The 25,622-nt window shown below is 47.1% G+C and overlaps 14 non-coding genes across 14 annotated transcripts; all 14 read right to left on the reverse strand.

Annotated features, from left to right (window-relative positions):
- Positions 1-6,651: 6,651 nt before the first annotated feature.
- Positions 6,652-6,724, reverse strand: trnav-uac (transfer RNA valine (anticodon UAC)). Its single transcript has one exon. It is a non-coding gene; the product is annotated as a tRNA-Val (tRNA).
- A 461-nt stretch (positions 6,725-7,185) lies between these two features.
- On the reverse strand, positions 7,186-7,258 carry trnav-aac (transfer RNA valine (anticodon AAC)). The gene has a single exon. It is a non-coding gene; the product is annotated as a tRNA-Val (tRNA).
- Positions 7,259-12,993: 5,735 nt separating this feature from the next.
- Positions 12,994-13,066, reverse strand: trnav-cac (transfer RNA valine (anticodon CAC)). The gene has a single exon. It is a non-coding gene; the product is annotated as a tRNA-Val (tRNA).
- A 123-nt stretch (positions 13,067-13,189) lies between these two features.
- On the reverse strand, positions 13,190-13,262 carry trnav-aac (transfer RNA valine (anticodon AAC)). Its single transcript has one exon. It is a non-coding gene; the product is annotated as a tRNA-Val (tRNA).
- A 1,268-nt stretch (positions 13,263-14,530) lies between these two features.
- Positions 14,531-14,603, reverse strand: trnav-cac (transfer RNA valine (anticodon CAC)). Its single transcript has one exon. It is a non-coding gene; the product is annotated as a tRNA-Val (tRNA).
- A 437-nt stretch (positions 14,604-15,040) lies between these two features.
- Positions 15,041-15,113, reverse strand: trnav-uac (transfer RNA valine (anticodon UAC)). The gene has a single exon. It is a non-coding gene; the product is annotated as a tRNA-Val (tRNA).
- Positions 15,114-15,886: 773 nt separating this feature from the next.
- On the reverse strand, positions 15,887-15,959 carry trnav-uac (transfer RNA valine (anticodon UAC)). Its single transcript has one exon. It is a non-coding gene; the product is annotated as a tRNA-Val (tRNA).
- A 266-nt stretch (positions 15,960-16,225) lies between these two features.
- trnav-cac (transfer RNA valine (anticodon CAC)) lies at positions 16,226-16,298 on the reverse strand. The gene has a single exon. It is a non-coding gene; the product is annotated as a tRNA-Val (tRNA).
- A 123-nt stretch (positions 16,299-16,421) lies between these two features.
- Positions 16,422-16,494, reverse strand: trnav-aac (transfer RNA valine (anticodon AAC)). Its single transcript has one exon. It is a non-coding gene; the product is annotated as a tRNA-Val (tRNA).
- Positions 16,495-17,032: 538 nt separating this feature from the next.
- Positions 17,033-17,105, reverse strand: trnav-cac (transfer RNA valine (anticodon CAC)). The gene has a single exon. It is a non-coding gene; the product is annotated as a tRNA-Val (tRNA).
- A 123-nt stretch (positions 17,106-17,228) lies between these two features.
- On the reverse strand, positions 17,229-17,301 carry trnav-aac (transfer RNA valine (anticodon AAC)). The gene has a single exon. It is a non-coding gene; the product is annotated as a tRNA-Val (tRNA).
- Positions 17,302-17,516: 215 nt separating this feature from the next.
- trnav-uac (transfer RNA valine (anticodon UAC)) lies at positions 17,517-17,589 on the reverse strand. Its single transcript has one exon. It is a non-coding gene; the product is annotated as a tRNA-Val (tRNA).
- Positions 17,590-17,854: 265 nt separating this feature from the next.
- Positions 17,855-17,927, reverse strand: trnav-cac (transfer RNA valine (anticodon CAC)). Its single transcript has one exon. It is a non-coding gene; the product is annotated as a tRNA-Val (tRNA).
- Positions 17,928-18,050: 123 nt separating this feature from the next.
- trnav-aac (transfer RNA valine (anticodon AAC)) lies at positions 18,051-18,123 on the reverse strand. Its single transcript has one exon. It is a non-coding gene; the product is annotated as a tRNA-Val (tRNA).
- Positions 18,124-25,622: the final 7,499 nt, after the last annotated feature.

A 25,622-nucleotide genomic window follows, 5' to 3' on the forward strand; every position in this document is an offset into this window, starting at 1 on the left:
ATAATTTAACATTTTTAATTAGTTAACTTGTTAACTTTTTATATATACATATAAACATTTTTAAAGCAATTTAAATAATGAATATTAAATAATACAAATTTAATAAACAGTACGTGCTCTAAGGCTGCATTTATTCAGTTAAGAAACAGTAATATTATGGAATATTATAGCATTGTAAAATAACTCTTTTATATATATCACTGATGCTTTAGTATTAACTGTCTTATTTCATTTTGTTACTGTAAGTATTTAAATGCTTATGCTGAGACACTAATGAATACATTCTGATTTCAGAACAGCATCATGAAGAAAACAGTGTTCTTCCCAGGGAAAGTCAAAGTGTCTTTCAGGAAAGGCCCGTCGGGCCATTTACGCCGGGACCCATCAGAAGAGGCAAAAAGAATTAAAGACAACCCTTTACTGCAGGACAAGTCAACACCTCAAAGAGAAGATCTGGTCAAGTTGAACGCCCGTTCTGTTGTGTTACATAGAGGAGGGGATGTCTCTGACAAGCAAGAGGTGTTGGGAGAATGCATTCTTCAGTTCGGCAAGTACAAGGGCAAGTCTTTCAAGTGGTTATTAGAGAATGATGGCAGCTATGCTTTGTACCTGTCCGATAAGGTTGAGGAAGAAGAACAGGCTGGGCAGTTCAACCCAGAGGGTCCATGCAAGGATAGCCTCATTTCCTTTCTTGAGTATTCAAGAAGCTTCAAGGAAATTGAAGATCTTAAACAGTATCTGTCTCAAAGGCCAGACGCAGTGCCAGTTTTGACAGAGGAATACTGTTGGATTTGGATCCAGAGCACAAGACACTTGGAGGAAGATTTGGGATACCAGGGCAGACGGATATGCTTTCTTTATAATGAGGCAGAAGTGTGTGCCAGGCAGCAAAATGTACAATTTGCAGCAGTATCTTTTAAAACAGCAGCAAAAACAGATGACCAAAAACACTCCTCCGATGCCCTCACCATCAGCTTCCGCTGCAAGACCACCTGTTCCTTCCATTACTGACTCTGATCAGCCTGGTGAGTTAATAAAATTCATGCAAGTTTGCTTATATTGATTCTTAAAGCCTGCCTAGCTACTGATGCATTTGTCATATTTTATAGTAATGGAGGAGGATGAAGAACTGGAGAGGATGATGCTGAGTATTTCTCCAACAAAATATCTCACACAGCTGAGTAAGTAAATCAAGTATTGTGTCATGTGTGTTATATATACCCATGTCAAATTCTTATAAAATTGGTATAAAATTGTACTTACTGGAATGAAACCATTCAAATTATAATGCCTAATTTTTAGGATCATCTGCAGCCACAGGATCCACAGTCTTATCTACAACAGGTTACTTTACACATCAGTTTTGGAGGCTTATTCGGTTACATACAGACTTATCCTCCATTTCTGATTTTTAATTATCTTATTTGTTGTTTTGGCACTGTTCTTGCCTGTTCTAAAAAACATGTTATTTTGTTCTAACTACTGTCAAGGTTTGAATATACCAGTGGTGAGGGTGAGTGCACTTCATGAATTGTATGCATGCTATTTAAACTGTTTTTATTTGTTGTGAAAAAGTGGACTGTTTACTTACAGACATTTGAACATTATCAGAATGTGCATTACTAGAATAAATAACAAAATACATAGAATAAAATAATAAATAATGATTAGTCATTTAATGTAGTCAAGACAATCAAATACATATCATGTACATTCAGTGTTTTAATATGTTTTTAATTTCCTCCCTGTGCTTTTCCTTGCAGCTCTGCTGCAGCCTCCATCAACATCAGCTCCTGTGTGTAGGCCTTCTTCACAGGGTGAAGGCTTTATACCACCTCAAGCAGCACAATCAGCACCTCCACCTGCACCAATGCCGTCTGCACTGACTGAAACCCCTGTTCCCAGCTACTTGAACAAAAAAAGTAAAGACAGTTAAACACACAAGCATTAAATGTGTTATACACGCATATATATATATATGCATTTATTTCCTTTGCTTTGTGTTCCGTGCAGTTCTGACACAGCCTTCACCACCATCACATGCAGTCTCTAGTTCTCCCAGTCCACCAGCTCCTGTGTGTAGTCCTTCTTCACAGACTGATGGTTCTGTACGACCTCCTGCAGCACAATCAGCACCTACAGCTCCTGCATCATTGACGTCTGCACAGACGGAAGCACCTGTTACTAGCTACTTGCAAGATATTAGCCACTGGAACTGCTCTATTCATCAAAGAATTTGGATGAAAATAGAGATGGAGTCTATGGGGCTCTGGCCAGGATCACACCCAGTAAGACACCTAATGAATATGGTCTCCTTGTGGCGCTATCCACCTCAGCCTGAGCTTATAGAGACAAACATGGGCCTTCCGTCACCAAAGTACTTCCAGCTCCATCCCTTTTTCATTTGGAAACCTGAGCACAGTATAAATGAAAGGCTTAGAAACAACTACATCCTGCCCTGTCTCTACAGCTGTCCAAATCCTCATGTTGTGTCCTCAGGTGTGGGAAGACCCCGAGTGATCCTTGGCACTAGTGGGCAATATTACATCCTTGCTTCACGTCTGTGCTGTAAGGCATGTAAAAAATACTGGTTCGCTGATAAACCTCAGTGGGTGGACATGCTACCACAGCGATTCAGAAACATCTTGCCAACCTTCCTCACCCATAAGAAGGCAATCTGTAAAACTGTGATGGATGAACTGAGGCGCTCTGGAAAATCCCCTAATGACATGGCCAACCAGCTGTCTGAGGTGCTTCACCTTAAGTTTGAAAGAGCCCACCTGGCTTACCTTCTCATTGTGCAGAACGTCAGGGATGCTGAAGCAGGGCTGTATGGCCAGGAAACCATCACAGGAGCATTGAGGAAGGATGACACACCTGCTTCGTTTGGGGGTTACGAAGATACTGATGGGTGGCATTGGGTGTCTGTGTCTGCACATTATCTGGTGGAGTGCCTGCTTCAGGAATATCACCGGCAAGAGGCAGCTCTCACTCAGCTCCTTCAAGGAACTTTTGGACAGGTGTTCAGATCAGATCACACACGCAAAGTTGCTAGAAAAGTGACCCTCTCATCTGGCACAATGTCATCCTACGCTGTGATGAACGAGAACTGGATGATCCTGTCCTGGGTGATGCTGCAGTCTGAGAGTGAGCAATCCTTGACGTCAATGTACTGTGGGATGGCCAATCGCTACAGTACTGCTGGCATATAGGGGTGGTGATGTCGCAGTGGATAATACACATGCCTTTGGTGTGAGAGACCGGGGTTCAAATCCACTGCGAGACACCAATGTGTCCCTGAGCAAGACACTTAACCCCTAGTTGCTCCAGAGGCGTGCGAAATATAGCAATTGTAAGTCGCTTTGGATAAAAGCGTCAGATAAATCTTGTTCTATAACCAAAATGGCGCCGCAGATGGCTGCCTCGGTGTGGAGCTCTCCATACCCAAGGCCAAGTACCAGTGGGTGGACAGGTAAGAATAATCACATCTCATCACACATCACATCAAGATGTCTAAGCAAAGGTAATGAATACATTAAAATGTATTTCCCTGTTATGTACTTAGGGACTGCTGTGCTGCTTTCAGAGTGATGGACCCAGGACAGTATGAGCACCAGCAGTGGGAAGCTTGGAGGACCACTGAAGCTACTGTGGCAGAGGTTACATCAGGAAACCTCAAGAATGTAAATGCCGCTTGCCAGAAGTACAATGAGGACATGGTGGTTAAACTAGACTTGTTTAACTGTATGCGGCGATTCACCAGGGAATGTGTTTCGGAGCACCATCCTCTGTATAGCTCGTTCTGCCACTTCCTCTCTTCTGCCTTCTCTGTAGTAGATCAGAGTGACCTGGAGAAACTGAGGAAAGCATACAAGTTCTGTGGAACTGAGCCTGGTAATCCCACAAAGCAGCACATCAGAGCGCACTGCAGGACAAAAGTGCCACATCCTAGAGAGCTGGTCCAAAGAGTGGAAGAAGTACTTCACCATTTCCATCTTGCAAAGGATCCCAACAACATCTTCCTTTTTAAACCCTCGATGCTAAAATTGTGTTGGATTCAGCATATCCACATCCTTAGAGGCTGCCTGAGTGACCCTGAGGTGGAGGAAGGAATCCTCTACAGACATGGTGAAACGCTACAACTGAATCATGTCAAGGGTGAAGGAGCTGCTGTGGCCATCTGGATCCCTGTCAGAGGCACTTCACAGCAAGAGGGGTTTCATTTCCACCAGGCTCAGTGGGTAACGGGTAATCGCGTCTCTCCTGAGCTGTTCCAGGCGCAGGGTATGACTGGTGTCGCACGCTGGAAATTTCAGCGGCTGGTGGACCTGAAACAGCCTGGGCTTGTCTTACCTGGAGTGTTTGACCCTGTTTTGATGTTGGAGTTAAACAGGGCATCTATAAGAGTGACTGGGCAACCCAAATATCCAGCCTTCCACATCTCCAGCTGGGACACAAGAGAGAGGTTTGGCTTACAATATGTGGAGCCAGGCTGTCGACCTGTGCCTCTTGACTTTGACAAACACAAAAGCAGGAAGACAGACCTAGGGATGCAAGAAGCGTCTTCATCTGGCACTCAGTTCTCATTTCCATCTCAGGTAAGCCTTTAAAGTTCTTTGATAACAGACTTTTTATTAAAAAACAAATACTTTATAATTCTTGCTCGCATATTACACTAATTTTGCTGAATTTCAGAAATGCTTAGAGGATTCCTCTTCTGCTGAGACCGCTCTTGCTGCTGAACCAGAGGCCACCCCCCAGACTTTAATTTTTCAATGTTTTTCTACTCCGAGTGCTGTGACAGTGAAGGAAAAAACATCTGAGGAGTTTCTTTTAGATGCAGGTAATTATATTATTCTGTTATACTGTTTCCACTCGGTTTCAAACCGAGGACCTTTCGCGTGTTAGGCGAATGTGATGACCACTACACTACAGAAACCTATTGTTGAGACAATTGTGCTTTTTAGAAGATTGCTCCTTCCCATAATCTGCCCTGCAAGCAGTGTGACAGTCTGTAAATTTCACAAACAACAGAACAGAGGTCATTGGGCATGGCAGTCTGCCTACAGCTCCTTGGTACGATGGCCTTCACCTGTCTTAAAAGTAAGGGTTTTGTAGCGAATTGCAGCATTTATATTTAACATGCCTCCACTTGTTTCCACCCAATTTTGAACTGAGTACCTTTTGCATGTAAAGCGAACGTGATAACCACTACACTACGGAAACTTGGTTTGGATCTCATTCCCACCTCTTCTAGCGAAGCGACTTTTCGCGTGTGAGGCGAACGTGATAACCACTACACTACAAACACGTCTTCAGGTTGCAGACATAAATCTTTAGGTGCACGCTTATTAAAAAGCATATAAAGGAAATGAGCGGTGCACCCACCTAGCGTGGCAAGCTGTTTAAATTTTCTGTCAGAAACCAACCACTGTTTCGAACCAAGGACCTTTCGCGTGTTAGGCGAACGTGATGACCACTACACTACAGAAACCTATTGTTGGTTCATGTGCTTTTTAGAAGATGCCTCCTTCCCATAATCTGCTCTGCAAGCAGTGTGACAGTTTGTAAATTCCACAAACTACAGAACAGAGGTTATTCGGCATGGCAATCTCCCTACAGCTCCTTGGTACGATGGCCTTCACCTGTCTCAAAAGTAAGGGTTTTGTAGCGAATTGCAGCATTTATATTTAACATGCCTCCACTTGTTTCCACCCAGTTTTGAACTGAGGACCTGTCGCGTGTAAAGCGAACGTGATATCATGGCATGTGCTTTTTAGAAGATGGCTCCTTCCCATAATCTGCTCTGCAAGCAGTGTGACAGTCTGTGAATTCCACAAACAACAGAACAGAGGTCATTCGGCATGGCAGTCTGCCTACAGACTGCGGTCATAACCACTACATTATGGAAACTTGATTTGGACGTCAGTCCCACCGCTTCTAGGGTACGCTTGTTCAAAAGCGACTGAAACTATAGACTGCCCAGTGTTTTTAACATGGCAAAATGCTGCTAATTTTGTTGGCAGACCGAACATTTTATATTACTGTAAAGGAAACCTCAATGGTCATTTGTTTTATTTTTGTCCTTTTCTAAAGAGATTAAACCACAAACATCCCTGCAAGTGTACTGACCTGCTCAACAGAAAATCGCATACGAAATTTTTGCAAAAACCACCCACAGTTTCGAACTGGGGACCTTTCGCGTGTGAGGCAAATGTGATAACCACTACACTACGGAAACATGTCTTAAGTTTGCAGACATAAATCTTTAGGTTCACGCTTATTAAAAAGCATATAAAGGAAATGATCGCTGCACCCACCTAGCGTGGCATACAGTTAAAATTTTCTGACAGAATCCAACTACTGTTTCTGCTCGGTTTCGAATCGAGGACCTTTCGCGTGTTAGGCAAACGTGATGACCACTACACTACAGACACCTATTGATGAGGCACATGTGCTTTTTAGAAGATGCCTCCTTCCCATAATCTGCTCTGCAAGCAGTGTGACAGTCTGTGAATTCCACAAACAACAGAACAGAGGTCATTCGGCATGGCAGTCTGCCTACAGCTCCTTGGTACGATGGCCTTCACCTGTCTCAAAAGTAAGGGTTTTGTAGCGAATTGCAGCATTTATATTTAAAATGCATCCAATTGTTTCCGCCCAGTTTTGAACTGAGGACCTTTCGCGTGTAAAGCAAACGTGATAACCACTACACTACGGAAACTTGATTTGCAAGTCAGTCCCACCGCTTCTAGGGTACGCTTGTTCAAAAGCGACTGAAACTATAGACTGCCCACTGTTTTTAACATGGCAAAAAGCTGCTAATTTTGTTGGCAGACTGAACATCTTATATTACTGTACAGGAAACCTCAATGGTCATTTGTTTTATTTTTGTCCTTTTCTAAGAGATTAAACCACAAACATCCCTGCAAGTGTACTGACCTGCTCAACAGAAAATCGCTTACGAAATTTTTGCAAAAACCACCCACAGTTTCCGCCCAGTTTCGAATTTGGGACCTTTCGCGTGTGAGGCGAACGTGATAACCACTACACTACGGAAACAGGTCTTCAGGTTGCAGACATAAATCTTTAGGTGCACACTTATTAAAAAGCATATAAAGGAAATGATCGCTGCACCCACCTAGCGTGGCAAACAGTTAAAATTTTCTGTCAGAATCCAACCACTGTTTCTGCTCGGTTTCGAACCGAGGACCTTTCGCGTGTTAGGCGAACTTGATGACCACTACACTACAGAAACCTATTGATGAGGCACATGTGCTTTTCAGAAGATGGCTCCTCCCCATTTGGTGGTTCTAGATCGGTTCCAAATATGTGTTTCAGCAAAACGGTTCGAAGGAAACGCCCGATCGGCCCGAAACTGACGTATGCGTCCCGTCACGGGCCCCTGGGACGGGTTCTAGAGTTCCGCGTCCCTCTGACATTTTATCGCGCTATTTGGCCACCAACAGCCACATGGAATAAGTTGCACGTGGGACGTCAAATAAACAGGGGCCAAAAGGGGTCGAAAGGTCGCAGCGGCCCCAAATTCGGCACGGCGGTAGTCCGGGGGCCCCCGGTTCTAGATCACGGGTTTGGTGGTTCTAGATCGGTTCTAAGTATGTGTTTCAGCAAAACGGTTAGAAGGAAACGCCCGATCGGCCCGAAACTTACGTATGCGTCCCGTCACGGGCCCCTTGGACGGGTTCTAGAGTTCCGCGTCCCTCTGACCTTTTTTCGCGCTATTTGGCCACCAACAGCCCCATGGAATAAGTTGCACGTGGGACGTCAAAAAAACAGGGGCCAAAAGGGGTCGAAAGGTCGCAGCGGCCCCAAACTCGACGCGGTGGGTGTTCGGGGGCCCCCGGTTCTAGATCCCGGGTTTGGTGGTTCTAGATCGGTTCCGAGTGTGTTTTCAGTTTGACCCATCAAGAGGGAATTCCAGTCTATGAGCTGACTATGAGTGCAAGTGGCCTTTGAAGAGAAACTTGAACAAATGTGGAAAAAAAATTAGCCCTGAGTTCTAGAGACTCGTCCTCCTGATATGTCGTTCGGAGGCCCGAGGGGGCCCGGCACGCAGTGTTTGGGGCCCGTGGGACCTCCGGGGGCCGAACAGGGGCCACTGACACGTGTGACTTATCCCATTCATTTTCACAGGTGTTTGGTGGACGTGTGACAGAAAGGTCCGATCGGCCCGAAACTGACGTATGCGTCCCGTCACGGGCCCCTGGGACGGGTTCTAGAGTTCCGCGTCCCTCTGACCTTTTTTCGCGCTAATTGGCCACCAACAGCCCCATGGAATAAGTTGCACGTGGGACGTCAAATAAAAAGGGGCCAAAAGGGGTCGAAAGGTCGCAGCGGCCCCAAATTCGGCACAGCGGTAGTCCGGGGGCCCCCGGTTCTAGATCACGGGTTTGGTGGTTCTAGATCGGTTCTAAGTATGTGTTTCAGCAAAACGGTTCGAAGGAAACGCCCGATCGGCCCGAAACTGACATATGCGTCCCTTCACGGGCCCCGGGGACGGGTTCTAGAGTTCCGTGCCCAAAACTGCTCGTTTGGCCGTAAAAAGCCCCCCTTGACCTGGAAGCGCCTGTGAAGTTTAAACTGAATAAGTTGCACGTGGGAGGGCGGAAATACAGGGGTCGAAAGGTCGCACCGCCTCCAAATTCGACGCCCTGGTAGTCGAGGGGCCCCCGGTTCTACATCCTGGATCGCAGGGTTCTAGATCGGTTCCAAGTGTATCATTTTTTTGTGCAAAAATCTCCTCACTTTTGGTCCTACTGAGCATATGTCTTTCTGTGTGTGCAAGAGGGCTGCCATTAATTGGACCATGTGCTCGGTGAAGGGTGGACAGAAAGGTCCGATCGGCCCGAAACTGACGTATGCGTCTCGTCACGGGCCCCTGGGAAGGGGTCTAGAGTTCCGCGTCCCTCTGACCTTTTTTCACGCTAATTGGCCACCAACAGCCCCATGGAATTAGTTGCACGTGGGACGTCAAATAAACAGGGGCCAAAAGGGGTCGAAAGGTCGCAGCGGCCCCAAATTCGGCACGGCGGTGGTCCGGGGGCCCCCGGTTCTAGATCACGGGTTTGGTTGTTCTAGATAGGTTACAAGTATGTGTTTCAGCCAAACGCTTTGAAGGAAACGCCCGATCGGCCCGAAACCGACACGCGGGTCTCGTCACGGGCCCCGGGGACGGGTTCTAGAGTTCCGCGTCCCTCTGACCTTTTTTCGCGCTAATTTGCCACCAACAGCCCCATGGAATAAGTTGCACGTGGTACGTCAAGTAAACAGTCGCCCTAATGGGTCAAAAGGTCGCAGGACCTCGAGATTGGTCACGGACGACCGCCACGGGCCCCCGAATCGGGCCCCAGAGTATCGTAGCTCTAGATGCTTCCTGAGCCTAGTAGGCCGTCTAATCCTAACTGCTGAATTAACCCTTGCAGATACATGCTCCCATAGAGATCAATGGGAGACAGAGAGGTGCATAAAAAATAGCTAACAATAAACTTGGCATGTCTCGACCTAGCCCGCTCTGTCTGTCGCAGAGGGCCACGTGACGCAACTTTTTGTAGAGTTTGGGGCCCCTCGGACCCCCGGGGGCCGCGCGGGAGCCACTGACACGTGCAACTTATCCCATTCATTTTCATAGGCGCTTGGTGGACATCCCCACGCAACGGTCCCAATAGCTCCGAATGGCTCCGATTTGAAATCTGTGGCCCCTCAGGGTCCCCTCAGACGGTCCGCAAAGACTGGGGTCCGTAGTACCCCGTTAAGTGCGTTACAGTCAAAAACAGCATCCCATCTGTAACCTATTTGACGGGTGCCCTAAATGCTGTCCGTGGACAGTCCATTTTTAGGCTAATTATGCATAATTATTAGCTTTAATGTACATCAGTGTGTTGTATTGTGTCCCCTGTGTGGTGTACAGTAGGTTTCACCTCATAAAACCTCTGTAATTATGAAATATGACCTGTTAATGCATTGACCACGGACAGCCTATTTGGGCCCCGTCAAATAAGTTGCAGGTGGGACTTCACCACATGTGATGAAATCGCCTAATCATTACGGGGATTCACCCGCTGAAAATGTCTAAGTTAAAAACAGCATCCCACCTGTAGCTTATTCGACAGGGTCCAAATAGGCTGTTCATGGACAGTCCATATTTAGGCTAATTATGCATAATTAATAGCTTTAATGTACATCAGTGTGCTGTAGTGTGTCCCCAGTGTGGTTTACAGTAGGTTTGACCACATAAAACCATTGTAATTATGAGATATGACCTATTAATGCATTGACCACGGACAGCCTATTTGGACCCCGTCAAATAAGTTACAGGTGGGCCCTTACTTTGCCCACCTGTAACTTATTTGACAGGGTCCAAATAGGCTGTCTGTGGACAGTCCATTTTTAGGCTACAGTGGGCCCTTAATTTGCCCACCTGTAACTTATTTGACAGGGTCCAAATAGGCTGTTCGTGGACAGTCCATTTTTAGGCTAATTATGCATAATTGATAGCTTTGATGTACATCAGTGTGTTGTATTGTGGCCCCTGTCTAGTGTACATTAGTTTTTACCTAATAAAACCATTGTAATTATGAAATATGACCTATTAATGCATTGACCACGGACAGCCTATTTGGACCCCGTCAAATAAGTTACAGGTGGGCCCTTACTTTGCCCACCTGTAACTTATTCGACAGGGTCCAAATAGGCTGTTCATGGACAGTCCATATTTAGGCTAATTATGCATAATTAATAGCTTTACTGTACATCAGTGTGTTGTATTGTGTCCCCTGTGTGGTGTACAGTAGGTTCCACCTCATAAAACCACTGTAATTATGAAATATGACCTGTTAATGCATTGACCACGGACAGCCTATTTGGACCCCGTCAAATAAGTTGCAGGTGGGACTTCACCACATGTGATGAAATCGCCTAATCATTACGGGGATTCACCCGCTGAAAATGTCTAAGTTAAAAACAGCATCCCACCTGTAGCTTATTCGATAGGGTCCAAATAGGCTGTTCATGGACAGTCCATATTTAGGCTAATTATGCATAATTAATAGCTTTAATGTACATCAGTGTGTTGTATTGTGTCCCCTGTGTGGTGTAGAGTAGGTTTCACCTCATAAAACCACTGTAATTATGAAATATGACCGGTTAATGCATTGACCACGGACAGCCTATTTGGACCCCGTCAAATAAGTTACAGGTGGGCCCTTACTTTGCCCACCTGTAACTTATTTGACAGAGTCCCTGTAAGCTGTCCCTGGACATGCCATTTTAAGTCTAATAATGCATAATTCTTCTGATGGGACACATAGGCCATTCGTGGCCACACAGGCGGTCAGTGGGATGAATAGGCCGTTCGTGGTCACATAGGTGCACAGTGGGATGAATAGGCTGTTCGTGGTCACACAAGCGGTTAGGGGGATGAATAGGCTGTCCGTGGTCACTTAGATTGGCCGTGGACAGACGGGCCGTTCGTGGTCAAACAGCCTGTCAGTGGGACGAATAGGCTGTCCGTGGTCACTGGGCGGGGCCACGGGCCGTCACTTAGATTGGCCGTGGACGGACGGGCCGTTCGTGGTCAAGCAGGCTGTCAGGCTGCGTCGAATCGACTGAGGGCGGTCGGCGAGTCACCCCCTGTGGCCGACGCCCGTAGCCCGGCACCGTCGGCCGGTCCCCCAAAAATCACCTAGGGGGCGTCGCGCAGGGGTCCACTAACCTCCTACCACGGACTACCTTTTAAGCTGTCCGCGGACCCCCTCCCTAACCCGGTGGCCTAAAGGGCGTAAGGGTTTTGTAGCGAATTGCATCATTTATATTTAACATGCCTCCACTTGTTCCCACCCAGTTTTGAACTGAGGACCTGTCGCGTGTAAAGCGAACGTGATAACCACTACACTACGGAAACTTGATTTGGACGCCAGTCCCACCGCTTCTAGGGTACGCTTGTTCAAAAGCGACTGAAACTATAGACTGCCCAGTGTTTTAAACATGGCAAAAAGCTGCTAATTTTGTTGGCAGACCAAACATTTTTTATTACTGTACAGGAAACCTCAACGGTCATTTGTTTTATTTTTGACAGAAAATGTTCCTGCATCCCTGCAAGTGTACTGACCTGCTCAACAGAAAATCGCATATGAAATTTTTGCAAAAACCACCCACATTTTCCGCCCAGTTTCGAACTGGGGACTTTTCGCGTGTGAGGCGAACGTGATAACCACTACACTACAAACACGTCTTCAGGTTGCAGACATAAATCTTTAGGTGCACAATTATTAAAAAGCATATAAAGGAAATGAGCGCTTCATCCACCTAGCGTGCCAAACAGTTTAAATTTTCTGTCAGAATCTAACCACTGTTTCTGCTCAGTTTGGAAACCGAGGACCTTTCGCGTGTTAGGCGATCGTGATGACCACTACACTACAGAAACCTATTGATGGAGCATGTAGTTTTTAGAAGATGGCTCCTTCCCATAATCTGCTCTGCAAGCAGTGTGACAGTTTGTAAATTCCACAAACAACAGAACAGAGGTTATTCGGCATGGCAATCTGCCTACAGCTCCTTGGTATGATGGCCTTCACCTGTCTCAAAAGTAAGGGTTTTGTAGCGAATTGCAGCATTTATATTTAACATGCCTCCACTTGTTTCCACCCAGTTTTGAACTGAGGACCTGTCGCGTGTAAAGCCAACGTGATAACCACTACACTACGTAAACTTGATTTGGACGTCAGTCCCACCTCTTCTAGGGTACGCTTGTTCAAAAGCGACTGAAACTATAGACTGCCCAGTTTTTTAAACATGGCAAAAAGCTGCTAATTTTGTTGGCAGACCAAACATTTTTTATTACTATACAGGAAACCTCAATGGTCATTTGTTTTATTTTTGTCCTTTTCTAAAGAGATTAAACCACAAACATCCCTGCAAGTGTACTGACCTGCTCAACAGAAAATCGCATACGAAATTTTTGCAAAAACCACCCAAAGTTTCCGCCCAGTTTCGAACTGGGGACCTTTCGCGTGTGAGGCGAACGTGATAACCACTACACTACGGAAACACGTCTTCAGGTGGCAGACATAAATCTTTAGGTCCACGCTTATTAAAAAGCATATAAAGGAAAAGAGCGCTGCTACTACCTAGCGTTGCAAGCAGTTAAAAATTTCTGTCAGAATCCAACCACTGTTTCTGCTCGGTTTCGAACCGAGGACCTTTCGCGTGTTAGGCGAACGTGATGAACACTACACTACAGAAACCTATTGATGAGGCACATGTGCTTTTTAGAAGATGGCTCCTTCCCATAATCTGCTCTGCAAGCAGTGTGACAGTCTGTGAATTCCACAAACAACAGAACAGAGGTCATTCGGCACCCACCTAGTGTCATTCGGCATGGCAGTCTGCCTACAGCTCCTTGGTATGATGGCCTTCACCTGTCTTAAAAGTAAGGGTTTTGTAGCGAATTGCAGCATTTATATTTAAAATCCCTCCACTTGTTTCCACCCAATTTTGAACTGAGGACCTTTCGCCTGTAAAGCGAACGTGATAACCACTACACTACGGAAACTTGGTTTGGATCTCATTCCAACCTCTTCTAGCGTACGCTTGTTCAAAAGCGACTGAAACTATAGACTGCCCAGAGTTTTTAACATGGCAAAAAGCTGCTAATTTTGTTGGCAGACCGAACAGTTTATATTACTGTTTAGGAAACCTCAATGGTCATTTGTTTTATTTTTGTCCTTTTTTAAAGAGATTAAACTACAAACATCCCTGCAAGTGTACTGACCTGCTCAACAGAAAATCGCATACGTAATTTTTGCAACAAACACCCACAGTTTCGAACTGGGGACCATTCGCGTGTGAGGCAAACGTGATAACCACTTCACTACGGAAACAAGTCTTCAGGCTGCAGACATAAATCTTTAGGTGCACGCTTATTAAAAGCATATAAAGGAAATGAGCGCTGCACCCACCTAGTGTGGCAAACAGTTTAAATTTTCTGTCAGAATCCAACCACTTTTTCTGCTCGGTTTCGAACCGAAGACCTTTCGCGTGTTAGGCGAACGTGATGACCACTACACTACAGAAACCTATTGATGAGGTGCAAGTGGCCTTCGATGGCCTTCACCTGTCTCAAAAGTAAGGGTATTGTAGCGAATTGCAGCATTTATATTTAAAATGCATCCACTTGTTTCCGCCCAGTTTTGAACTGAGGACCTTTCATGTGTAAAGCAAATGTGATAACCACTACACTACGGAAACTTGATTTGGACGTCAGTCCCACCGCTTCTAGGGTACGCTTGTTCAAAAGCGACTGAAACTATAGACTGCCCAGTGTTTTTAACATGGCAAAAAGCTGCTACTTTTGTTGGCAGACCGAACATTTTATATTACTGTACAGGAAACCTCAATGGTCATTTGTTTTATTTTTGTCTTTTTCTAAGAGATTAAACCACAAACATCCCTGCAAGTGTACTGACCTGCTCAACAGAAAATCGCATACGAAATTTTTGCAAAAACCACCCACTGTTTCCGCCCAGTTTCAAACTGGGGACCTTTCGCGTGTGAAGCGAACGTGATAACCTCTACACTACGGAAACACGTCTTCAGGTGGCAGACATAAATCTTTAGGTGCCCGCTTGTTAAAAAGCGTATAAAGGAAATGAGCGCTACACTCACCTAGCGTGGCAAACAGTATAAATTTTCTGTCAGAACCCAACCACTGTTTCTGCTCGGTTTGTATCGAATTGCAGCATTTATATTTAACATGCCTCCACTTGTTTCCGCCCAGTTTTGAACTGAAGACCTTTGCGTGTAAAACGAACGTGATATCATGGTGTGTGCTTTTTAGTAGATGGCTCCTTCCCATAATCTGCTCTGCAAGTAATGTGACAGTCTGTGAATTCCACAAACAACAGAACATAGGTCATTCGGCATGGCAGTCTGCCTACAGCTCCTTGGTACGATGGCCTTCACCTGTCTCAAAAGTAAGGGTTTTGTAGCGAATTGCAGCATTTATATTTAAAATGCATCCACTTGTTTCCGCCCAGTTTTGAACTGAGGACCTTTCGCGTGTAAAGCAAACGTGATAACCACTACACTACGGAAACTTGATTTGCCAGTCAGTCCCACCGCTTCTAGGGTACGCTTGTTCAAAAGCGACTGAAACTATAGACTGCCCAGTGTTTTTAACATGGCAAAAAGCTGCTAGCGGCAGACTGAACATCTTATATTACTGTACAGGAAACCTCAAAACCTTTTATATTACTGTACAGGAAACCTCAATGGTCATTTGTTTTATTTTTGTCCTTTTCTAAAGAGATTAAACCACAAACATCCCTGCAAGTGTACTGACCTGCTCAACAGAAAATCGCATACAAACTTTTTGCAAAAACCACCCACAGTTTCCGCACAGTTTCGAACTGGGGACCTTTCGCGTGTGAGGCGAACGTCATAACCACTACACTACAGAAACACGTCTTCTGGTTGCAGACATAAATCTTTAGGTGCACGCTTATTAAAAAGCATATAAAGGAAATGATCGCTGCACCCACCTAGCGTGGCAAACAGTTAAAATTTTCTGTCAGAATCCAACCACTGTTTCTGCTCGGTTTCGAACCGAGGACCTTTCGCGTGTTAGGCGAACGTGATGACCACTACACTACGAAACCTTTTGATGAGGCACATGTGCTTTTTAGAAGATCGCTCCTTCCTATAATCTGCTCTGCAAGCAGTGTGACAGTCTGTGAATTCCACAAACAACAGAACAGAGGTCATTCGGCATGGCAGTCTGCCTACAGCTCCTTGGTACGATGGCTTTCACCTGTCTCAAAAGCAAGGGTTTTGTAGCGAATTGGAGCATTACATTTAAAATGCCTCCACTTGTTTCCGCCCAGTTTTGAACTGAGGACCTTTCGCGTGTAAAGCAAACGTGATAACCACTACACTACGGAAACTTGATTTGGACATTAGTCCCACCGCTTCTAGCGTACGCTTGTTCAAAAGCGACTGAAACTATAGACTGCCCAGTGTTTTTAACATGGCAAAATGCTGCTAATTTTGTTGGCAGACCGAACATTTTATATTACTGTACAGGAAACCTCAATGGTCATTTGTTTTATTTTTGTCCTTTTCTAAAGAGATTAAACCACAAATATCCCTGCAAGTGTACTGACCTGCTCAACAGAAAATCGCATACGAAATTTTTGCAAAAACCACTCACAGTTTCCGCCCAGTTTCGAACTGGGGACCTTTCGCGGGTGAGGCGAACGTGATAACCACTACACTACGGAAACACGTCTTCAGGTTGCAGATATAAATCTTTAGGTGCACGCTTATTAAAAAGAATATAAAGCAAATGATCACTCCACCCACCTAGAGTGGCAAACAGTTTAAATTTTCTGTCAGAATCCAACCACTGTTTCTGCTCGGTTTCGAACCGAGGACCTTTCGCGTGTTAGGCGAACGTGATGAACACTACACTACAGAAACCTACTGATGGAGAATGTGCTTTTTAGAAGATGCCTCCTTCCCATAATCTGCTCTGCAAGCAGTGTGACAGTTTGTAAATTCCACAAACAACAGAACAGAGGTTATTCGGCATGGCAATCTGCCTACAGCTCCTTAGTACGATGGCCTTCACCTGTCTCAAAAGTAAGGGTTTTGTAGCGAATTGCAGCATTTATATTTAACATGCCTCCACTTGTTTCCACCCAGTTTTGAACTGAGGACCTGTCGCGTGTAAAGCGAACGTGATAACCACTACACTACGGAAACTTGATTTGGACATCAGTCCCACCTCTTCTAGGATACGCTTGTTCAAAAGCGACTGAAACTATAGACTGCCCAGTGTTTTAAACATGGCAAAAAGCTGCTAATTTTGTTGGCAGACCAAACATTTTTTATTACTGTACAGGAAACCTCAACGGTCATTTGTTTTATTTTGACAGAAAATGTGCCTGCATCCCTGCAAGTGTACTGACCTGCTCAACAGAAAATCGCATATGAAATTTTTGCAAAAACCACCCACAGTTTCCGCCCAGTTTCGAACTGGGGACCTTTCGCGTGTGAGGCGAACGTGATAACCACTACACTACGGAAACACGTCTTCAGGTGGCAGACATAAATCTTTAGGTGCACGCTTATAAAAAAGCATATAAAGGAAATGATCGCTGCACCCACCTAGAGTGGCAAACAGTTTAAATTTTCTGTCAGAATCCAACCACTGTATCTGCTCGGTTTCGAACCGAGGACCTTTCACGTGTTAGGCGAACGTGATGACCACTACACTACAGAAACCTATTGATGAGGCGCATGTGCTTTTTAGAAGATGGCTCTGTTCCCATAATCTGCTCTGCAAGCAGTGTGACAGGTTGTAAATTCCACAAAGAACAGAACAGAGGTCATTCGGCATGGCAGTCTGCCTACAGCTCCTTGGTACGATGGCCTTCACCTGTCTCAAAAGTAAAGGTTTTGTAGCGAATTGCAGCATTTATATTTAACATGCCTCCACTTGTTTCCACCCAGTTTTGAACTGAGGACCTTTCGCGTGTAAAGCGAACGTGATAACCACTACACTACGGAAACTTGATTTACATGTCAGTCCCACCTCTTCTAGCGTATGCTTGTTCAAAAGCGACTGAAACTATAGACTGCCCAGTGTTTTTAACATGGCAAAAAGCTGCTAATTTTTTTGTCCGACCAACATCTTTTATTACTGTACAGGAAACCTCAATGGTCATTTGTTTTATTATTGTCCTTTTCTAAAGAGATTAAACCACAAACATCCCTGCAAGTGTACTGACCTGCTCAACCGAAAATTGCATATGAAATTTTTTCCAAAACCACCCACAGTTTCCGCCCATTTTCGAACTGGGGACCTTTCGCGTGTGAGGCGAACGTGATAACCACTACACTACGGAAACACGTCTTCAGGTTGCAGACATAAATCTTTAGGTGCACGCTTATTAAAAAGCACATAAAGGAAATAAGCGCTGCACCCACCTAGCGTGGCAAACAGTTTAAATTTTCTGTCAGAATCAAACCGCTGTTTCTGCTCGGTTTCGAACCGAGGACCTTTCGCGTGTTAGGCGAACATGATGACCACTACACAACAGAAACCTATTGATGAGGCACATGTGCTTTTTAGAAGATGGCTCCTTCCCATAATCTGCACTGCAAGCAGTGTGATAGTCTGTAAATTCCACAAACAACAGAACAGAGGTCATTCGGCATGGCAGTCTGCCTACGGCTCCTTGTCAAAAGTAAGGGAAATTAGGTAGTTCATGGAAATATCTATATTAATTTAAGTTGCCATTTGACGCTTAAGCACTCGGAGGGATCTCTGCTCCAAATGGACGCCCATTTGCCGCTTAAGTTAATGGTGAAATGGACACTTTGCGTTTTTGGGGTGTAAGGCGTATGAATGCATTGCATTGCCCATAGGGCCCTGGATGGACAGGCTGGTGGTGGTGGACCGGTGGTGGACAGGCTGTAAATTCCACAAACAACAGAACAGAGGTCATTCGGTATGGTAGTCCTTACAGCTCCTTGGTACGATGGCCTTCACCTGTCTCAAAAGTCATGCCGATCTTTATGGGAGCTCCCTGGGCACAGCGCTATGGAGGGCCAGGATCGGAGTTGGGCTTGCACGATTGGAAGGCGCAGACGGAATATCTGGCCGGATTACAGGGACTGAGTGCATCACAGAAAGTACAGTTTGTGTTGGGGTCTTTGGAAGGAGAAGCCAAAAGAGAAGTTCTTGCTGCATCAGAAGCCACACGGGCTACCGCGAAAACTATCTTCGATTTCCTGTCCGGATTATATGGAGACTCTACCCCGGTGGCCACTCTTCGTGCCCAGTTCTTTAACTATCAACAGGGGCCTAAGCGGACTCTTCGGGCATACTCCTTGAAATTGCGGGAGCAGTTTGGCCGGCTTTTGGGTGAACTTCGTCGGGGTCGAGTCGAGGGCGGATCTATGGTGAGAGAGAGGTCGTATTCGGAGAAGGGGCGAGCTCCTGTGCGCCGCCCCCTACGTCCTGTGGGCCCCCGGTTCCAGTGGGATGACCAGGGAAGGCCCATCTGTATTAATTGTGGAGACCCGGGACACATCAGTCGTCAGTGTGGGCTCCGTCGGGGTTCTCAAGGGGGTTTTTAGTCCCACCGGTCAAGTGGCCGGGACCCCTTTGTGTGACCCTCCTTCTGTTCCTGTTTTACGAGACGACAGGGTTGGGCGCTGTCCCACCGTGGAGGTTCAAGCTAACGGAGTCACGATAGATTGTCTGGTCGATACAGGTTCTCAAGTTACGTTATTTTCGGAGAGCCTGGCCCAGGAGTTGGTTGCAGATCATCGGCTCCAAGCAGTGGACGCTTCTAGGCTGACTTTACGGGAGCAAATGGTCTGGACATCCCTTACACTGGGTACATCGTGGTAGACTTTCTGGTCCGAGGGGTTCCTTTGCTTGTGCATTCATTGAGCACTCCTAGGGAGGAACGTTATACTGGATTGCTCGGAGGAATTGTTTCTGGGCCGGCCGGCTCGGACTTCTCTGTCATCGGTGAAGCAGGACAGGGACCGGATTCTGGCCGATTGCCGAAGAGTGCACGTGGCTAGTCAAGTGAAGGAGAGAGAAGGCATTGGTCGAGTAGCCTGTCGGTACGCTTTGTCTGTCCCAGCCAAGAGCGAGACCGTGCTTTGGGTTCGAGTACCTGCAGGACCCTGTGGGACGGGTACCTGTGTCCTGGTGGAGCTCCATGAGGACTGTCAACCCATTGAAGTGGCACACGGGCTGACGGCCATCCACCGTGGGCGAGTCTCAGTAAAGGTGCGGAATGCCAATCCCTACCCCGTGCTCCTTCGTCGACACCAACGTCTGGTTCGAGTTTCCTCGGTACGCTCTGCCCAGGTTCACGAGCATCAGTACGTCTGCTTCAGGCAGGTGAGCTCTGCGGTGGTGGAAGTCGCCGTCCGCCCAGTTGAGGCAGAACCAGGCTCTGTGGGAGGAGGGGTGCCGACCCATTTGATGGGAGAGTCCCTGAAGGGTGAAAATCTGGAGGAGGAACAGGTGTTACAGCTCCAGGAGCTCTTGAGAAAATGGCAACATGTGTTCTCGAACCACGAAGAAGACTATGGCTGCACAGGGGTAGTGAGGCATCAAATACCTACCGGTGAGGCGATGCCTTGCCAAGAGCGGTATCGTCCGGTGCCACCCACCCTCTATGCCGAGGTCCGCGCCCTGTTGAAAGGGATGCTGGAGGGAGGAATTGTTCGAGAGAGCAGTAGTCCGTGGGCGGCGCCAATTGTTCTGGTTCAGAAGAAAACGGGAGCTTGGAGGTTTTGCGTTGACTACCGCAAACTCAACAGTGTAACGAAGAAAGATACATTCCCGTTGCCACGGATTGAAGACTCACTCACCTGTCTCACACAAGCGGCGTGGTACTCCACATTGGACCTGGCGAGTGGATACTGGCAGGTGCAGGTAGACGACCGAGATAGAGAGAAGACAGCCTTCACCACCCCGTTTGGGTTATTTGAATGGGACCGGATGCTGTTTGGCCTGTGCAATGCTCCTGCGACCTTTCAGCGCTTGATGCAGCACTGTCTAGGGGGACAACTGGTCGACTCAACGCTGGTATACCTGGACGATGTGATCATCTTCTCCCCTGACTTCCGCACTCACCTGCACCATCTAGGTGGGAGGAGGACCACCTAGGGAGGAGGAGGAACACAGGAAGTGTTCAGGGCCATGGAGAAATATGGGCTAAAGCTTAGGCCAGACAAATGCCAGTTATTGCGGAAGGAGGTACCGTTCTTGGGACATCGTGTCAGTGCTGCAGGGATATCCCCCGACCCGGAGAAGGTGGCGGCTGTCCAAGGGTGGGAGCCACCCCGGGCAGTGAGACAGGTGCGGTCGTTCCTGGGGTTCGTGGGATATTGTCGACGCTTTATAAAATGATTATCTGGGCATGCTAGGCCATTGAACCAACTCCTTGCTGGTTCCGGACGTGCCTGTGGCAAAGGCTCCCCGTCAGTGCATTGGGATTCCACCTGTGAGACCGCTTTCCAGAACCTCAAGCAGGAACTTCTGAGGGCCCCTATCTTGGCCTACGCAGACTTCACCCAGCCGTTCCTTCTGTACACTGACGCCAGCAATGCAGGTTTGGGAGCCGTGTTGGCCCAAGAGCACCAAGGAGTGGAGAGAGTGATTGCATACGCAAGTCGAAGTTTACATCCCGCAGAGCGGAACGCGGCAACTTACAGTTCCTTCAAAATCGAACTACTGGCAATGAAGTGGGCCATGACGGAGAAGTTCAAAGATTACCTGTTGGGAGCAAAGGTGACGGTGATTACGGATAATAATCCATTAGTACACTTGCAGACCGCCAAGTTGGGGGCAGTAGAACAGCGTTGGGTGGCACAACTAGCAAATTATGATTAACAGCTTAAATACCGACCCGGCAGAGAACACGTAAATGCGTACGCCCTGTCCAGACTCCCAGTCATCCGGAGGGACAACCAAACACCCCTTTGTACCCCTGGCCCTGAAGACGAGTTGCTGATGGCAATGTTGGAAGCTCCCGGGACCCTGAGGGCTGTTCCGTCTAGTTGGGGGTGGGACCCCGGGCGGTGGAGAAGGCTGCAGCTGGGAGATGCAGACCTGTGTCAGGTTACGTTGTACCTTAGACAGGGATACATGCCGAGAGCAGAGGAAAGCGGGCTCAGACGGTGGGAGTACAACAGCTCCTAAGGCAGTGGAAGAGGCTGCGACTTAGAGAAGGGGTAATCTGCCGTTCGATGTGAGATCCCCGAACACAGGAGACAGTACACCAGGTGGTGGTACCGGAGGGCCAAGTCTCGGAGCTATTGACTGCATTCCACACCCATACTGGCCATCAGGGCCAAGAGAAGACGCTGTCTCTGCTGAGGAGGTATTTATACTGGCCTAGGATGGAAAAGAAAGTTGAGGAGTTCGTTCAGAGTTGTCCACGGTGTACGTTGTTCAAACGCAGGAAGGAAGTCCGAGCCCCATTGGTCCCCCTGTGGCCCAAAGCACCTCTGCACATCATAGGAATCGATTTCCTGACTTTAGGTCGGCCGACGGATCGATTTCAAAATATCCTGGTGATGACTGACCTATTAACTAAATACGCCTGGGCCATCCCCACTGTAGATCAGACGAAAGTTACCACAGCCAGCGCCCTTTGGAGGGCAGTGATACAACCTTTTGGCTCCCAAGAGACCCTACACTCAGACCAAGGTTCAAATTTTGAGTACCGAGTGATCCAAGAGCTGAGCCACCTTTATGGGTGCCGGAAGACCCATACGACCTCATACCATCCTCAGGGTAACGGGGGTGCGAAAGGTTGAACAAGACCCTGTTGGGGTTATTGGGGACCCTAGAGAGTGAACAACAGGGCCAATGGGCCGAGAGTCTCCCCTCTCTGTTGCAAGCCTATAACAATAGTGTGCACAGTATCACCGGGTATGCTCCTTCCTACCTTATGTTTGGGCGCCATCTCCGCTTACCTGTGGACTTGCTCCTGGGGACCGAGGCTGCAGAAAGAGGGTATAGTACCACTGACTGGGTGAATCGGCACCACCACCAACTGCTCGATGCCTACCGACGAGTCTCAGATCATCTGAGTGCAGCAGCCGCCAAGAACAAGCGGCTATACGACCGGACTGCCCGAGAGGCCCCTTTGTTACCAGGGGAGCGAGTGCTGGTAAGGGACAACCGGCGCTCAGGGAAGGGGAAGCTCAGCGGTCGCTGGGAGTTGACGCCATATGTGGTGGAACGACGACAAGGGCCTGATGCTCCAGTTTACTCGGTACGACCCGAGGGGAAACCAGGACCGATACGCGTGCTCCATCGAAACTTGCTCCGTCCATGTCCGAACTATTCGCAGCTAGCGGCCGAGGCCCCAAGTGCGCCACCCGCCCCAGAGGTACTCATGGTAGGGTGGTCTGTGGTCCAGAGGGACCCTGAAGTTGAAGCATGAGTGGCTCCGCCCTCGCCACCCCGACGATCTCAGCGGGACACCCGAGGACAGCCTCCTGAGAGGTATGGCGAATGGAATTGAAGAACACAGGTTCTCGGGACTAGAACCGATTGGCGGGGGGGATGTCACGGGTGACAAAAACGCGTAGTGAGCGGAACCCTCTTGGTGAGTCACGAGTTTCTCGAGGGAATGATTTGTGTGCGACACATCCCACTCCAGTTCCAGGTGTGGCAGAAACATTGCCAGGCCTGATTAGCGCTAATGCACTGCAGGTGCAAGAGAGAGAGGAGCGGCGTTCACACAGGTGTCTGGCTTCACAAGCCAAAGATAAAAGGGCTATCCAGAGAGGTTTCGGGGAACGGGACGTGGATGTGGTCTGTTTTGTTTTTGGAGCAGTTTGGGGCTCAAGCTTTACTCAGGGAAGTTGTCTGGATGTGGAAGCCGCCCATTGAAGTCTGCTGGATCAGAGTTCGTCTGTGGGAGTCTGCTGGGCTGATTTATCGATTGAATCTGCGCTGTGAAGGGAGAGAGAAAGATAAGTGAATTGATTTCATCTTTTGAACATTCGAAAAGCTTGAAGAGGATGCAGTGAATGTAAATCTGACTGTTGGGGAAGCTATGCGTTTCAGAGTGTGTTGAGGAGGAACTGAGGATTAAATATCCCCCACGGGAGTGTAACGAATGGATTGAGGCCTCTGATCAGCCCTATCGTGTGAGTGAATTGCAGTGTTTTTGCCTTATTTATATACATTGATTCATGGCTATGGATTTGAAGTGAACACGAGTGTGATGTGCTTTTACTGAGAAGCGGCCCCAACCCCTGCTTACACGTTTGCGAAAAGTTATTATATCTGCTCTCCATCAGAAGCCCAGAGTGATACAGCTGAGTTTGGAAGTATGCAGTATCGCTGGTGAAGTAAGCTTTTAAATCACTGTCTCACTACTTTGCACTGACGAACAGTATCCTATGTTGAGAAGAATCCTTTACCTTCCTACTTACCATCTAAGTCTGGAAGTATGCAGTATCGCTCGTGAAGTAATTTTTTTAAATCATTGTTTCACTACTGTGTACTGACGAAAGTATTCTTTACTGAGAAGAATCCTTACCTTCCTACTTAACGTCTGAGTCTGGAAGTATGCAGCATCGCTGGTGAAGTAAGCTTTTAAACCACTGTCTCACTACTGTGCACCGACGAAAGTGTTCTATACTGAGAAAAATCTTTATCTTCCTACTTACGGTCTGAGTCTAGAAATATGCAGCATCGCTGGTGAAGAAAGCTTTTAAGTCACTGTTTCACTACTGTGCACTGCTGAAAGTATCTTATACTGAGAAGAATCCTTACCTTCCTACTTACTGTCTGAGTCTAGAAGTATGCAGCATGGCTGGTGAAGTAAGCTTTTAAACCACCGTCTCCCACTACTGTGCACTGACGAAAGTTTCTTGTACTGAGAAGAATTCTTACCTTCCTACATACCGTCTGAGTCTAGAAGTATGCAGCATTGCTGGTGAAGTAAGCTTTTAAATCACTGTCTCACTACTGTGCACTGACGACAGTATCCTACACTGAGAAGAATCCTTACCTTCCTACTTACCGCCTGAGTCTAGACGTATGCAGCATCGCTGGTGAAGTAAGCTTTTAAAATCATTGTTTCACTACTGTGCACTGACGAAAGTATTCTATACTGAGAAAAATCCTTATCTTCCTACTTACTGTCTGAGTCTAGAAGTATGCAGCATTGCTGGTGAAGTAAGCTTTTAAACCACCGTCTCCCACTACTGTGCGCTGACGAAAGTATCTTGTACTGAGAAGAATTCTTACCTTCCTACTTACCGTCTGAGTCTAGAAGTATGCAGTATTGCTGGTGAAGTAAGCTTTTAAATCACTGTCTCACTACTGTGCACTGACAAAAGTATCCTATACTGAGAAGAATTCTTACCTTCCTACTTACCGCCTGAGTCTAGAAGTATGCAGCATCGCTGGTGAAGTAAGCTTTTCAATCACTGTCTCACTACTGTGCACTGACGAAAGTATCCTATACTGAGAAGAATCCTTACCTTCCTACTTACCGTCTGAGTCTGGAAGTATGCAGCATCGCTGGTGAAGTAAGCCTTTGAATCATTGTCCCACTACTGTGCACTGACGAAAGGATTCTGTATTGAGAAGAACTCTTACCTTCTTACTTACCGTTTGAGTCCTGAAGTGAGCCGTATCCTTGGTGAAGTTGTCACAAGGTGACGAACTAGAGACGGAACTACACAGCCCACGGGGGGATGTTTCCGCCCGGAGCGGTTTCAACTGAACACCAAGCCGGCCTCAGATGCGTCGCTACCATAGGAACAGCAGCCGCTGATGGCAAAGTGACAGCAGGTGTGGCGCATTAAGTGACTGTGTGACGATTGGGACATGTCGCTTTTAGGAATAGACAAAAGCAAAACTTTGAGAGACTGAGTGGGTTGGGTGAGATTGCTGCGGCGTTCTAACTTTTCTTCTTGCTGAGAGAGAGTGAGAGATTTCTGTGGGACAAATCGGCTGGCTAGATTGATCCGTGGGAAGGGAATCCGCTACGAAGAACTGGGTGACGGAGAACAGAGAGGCAGAGGGCGAAGTCATCTATGAA

Source organism: Siphateles boraxobius, unplaced genomic scaffold (genome assembly GCF_051911475.1).
Source record: "Siphateles boraxobius isolate OS27281-9 unplaced genomic scaffold, OSU_SipBor_1 63, whole genome shotgun sequence".
NCBI classification, from domain to species: Eukaryota; Metazoa; Chordata; class Actinopteri; order Cypriniformes; family Leuciscidae; genus Siphateles; species Siphateles boraxobius.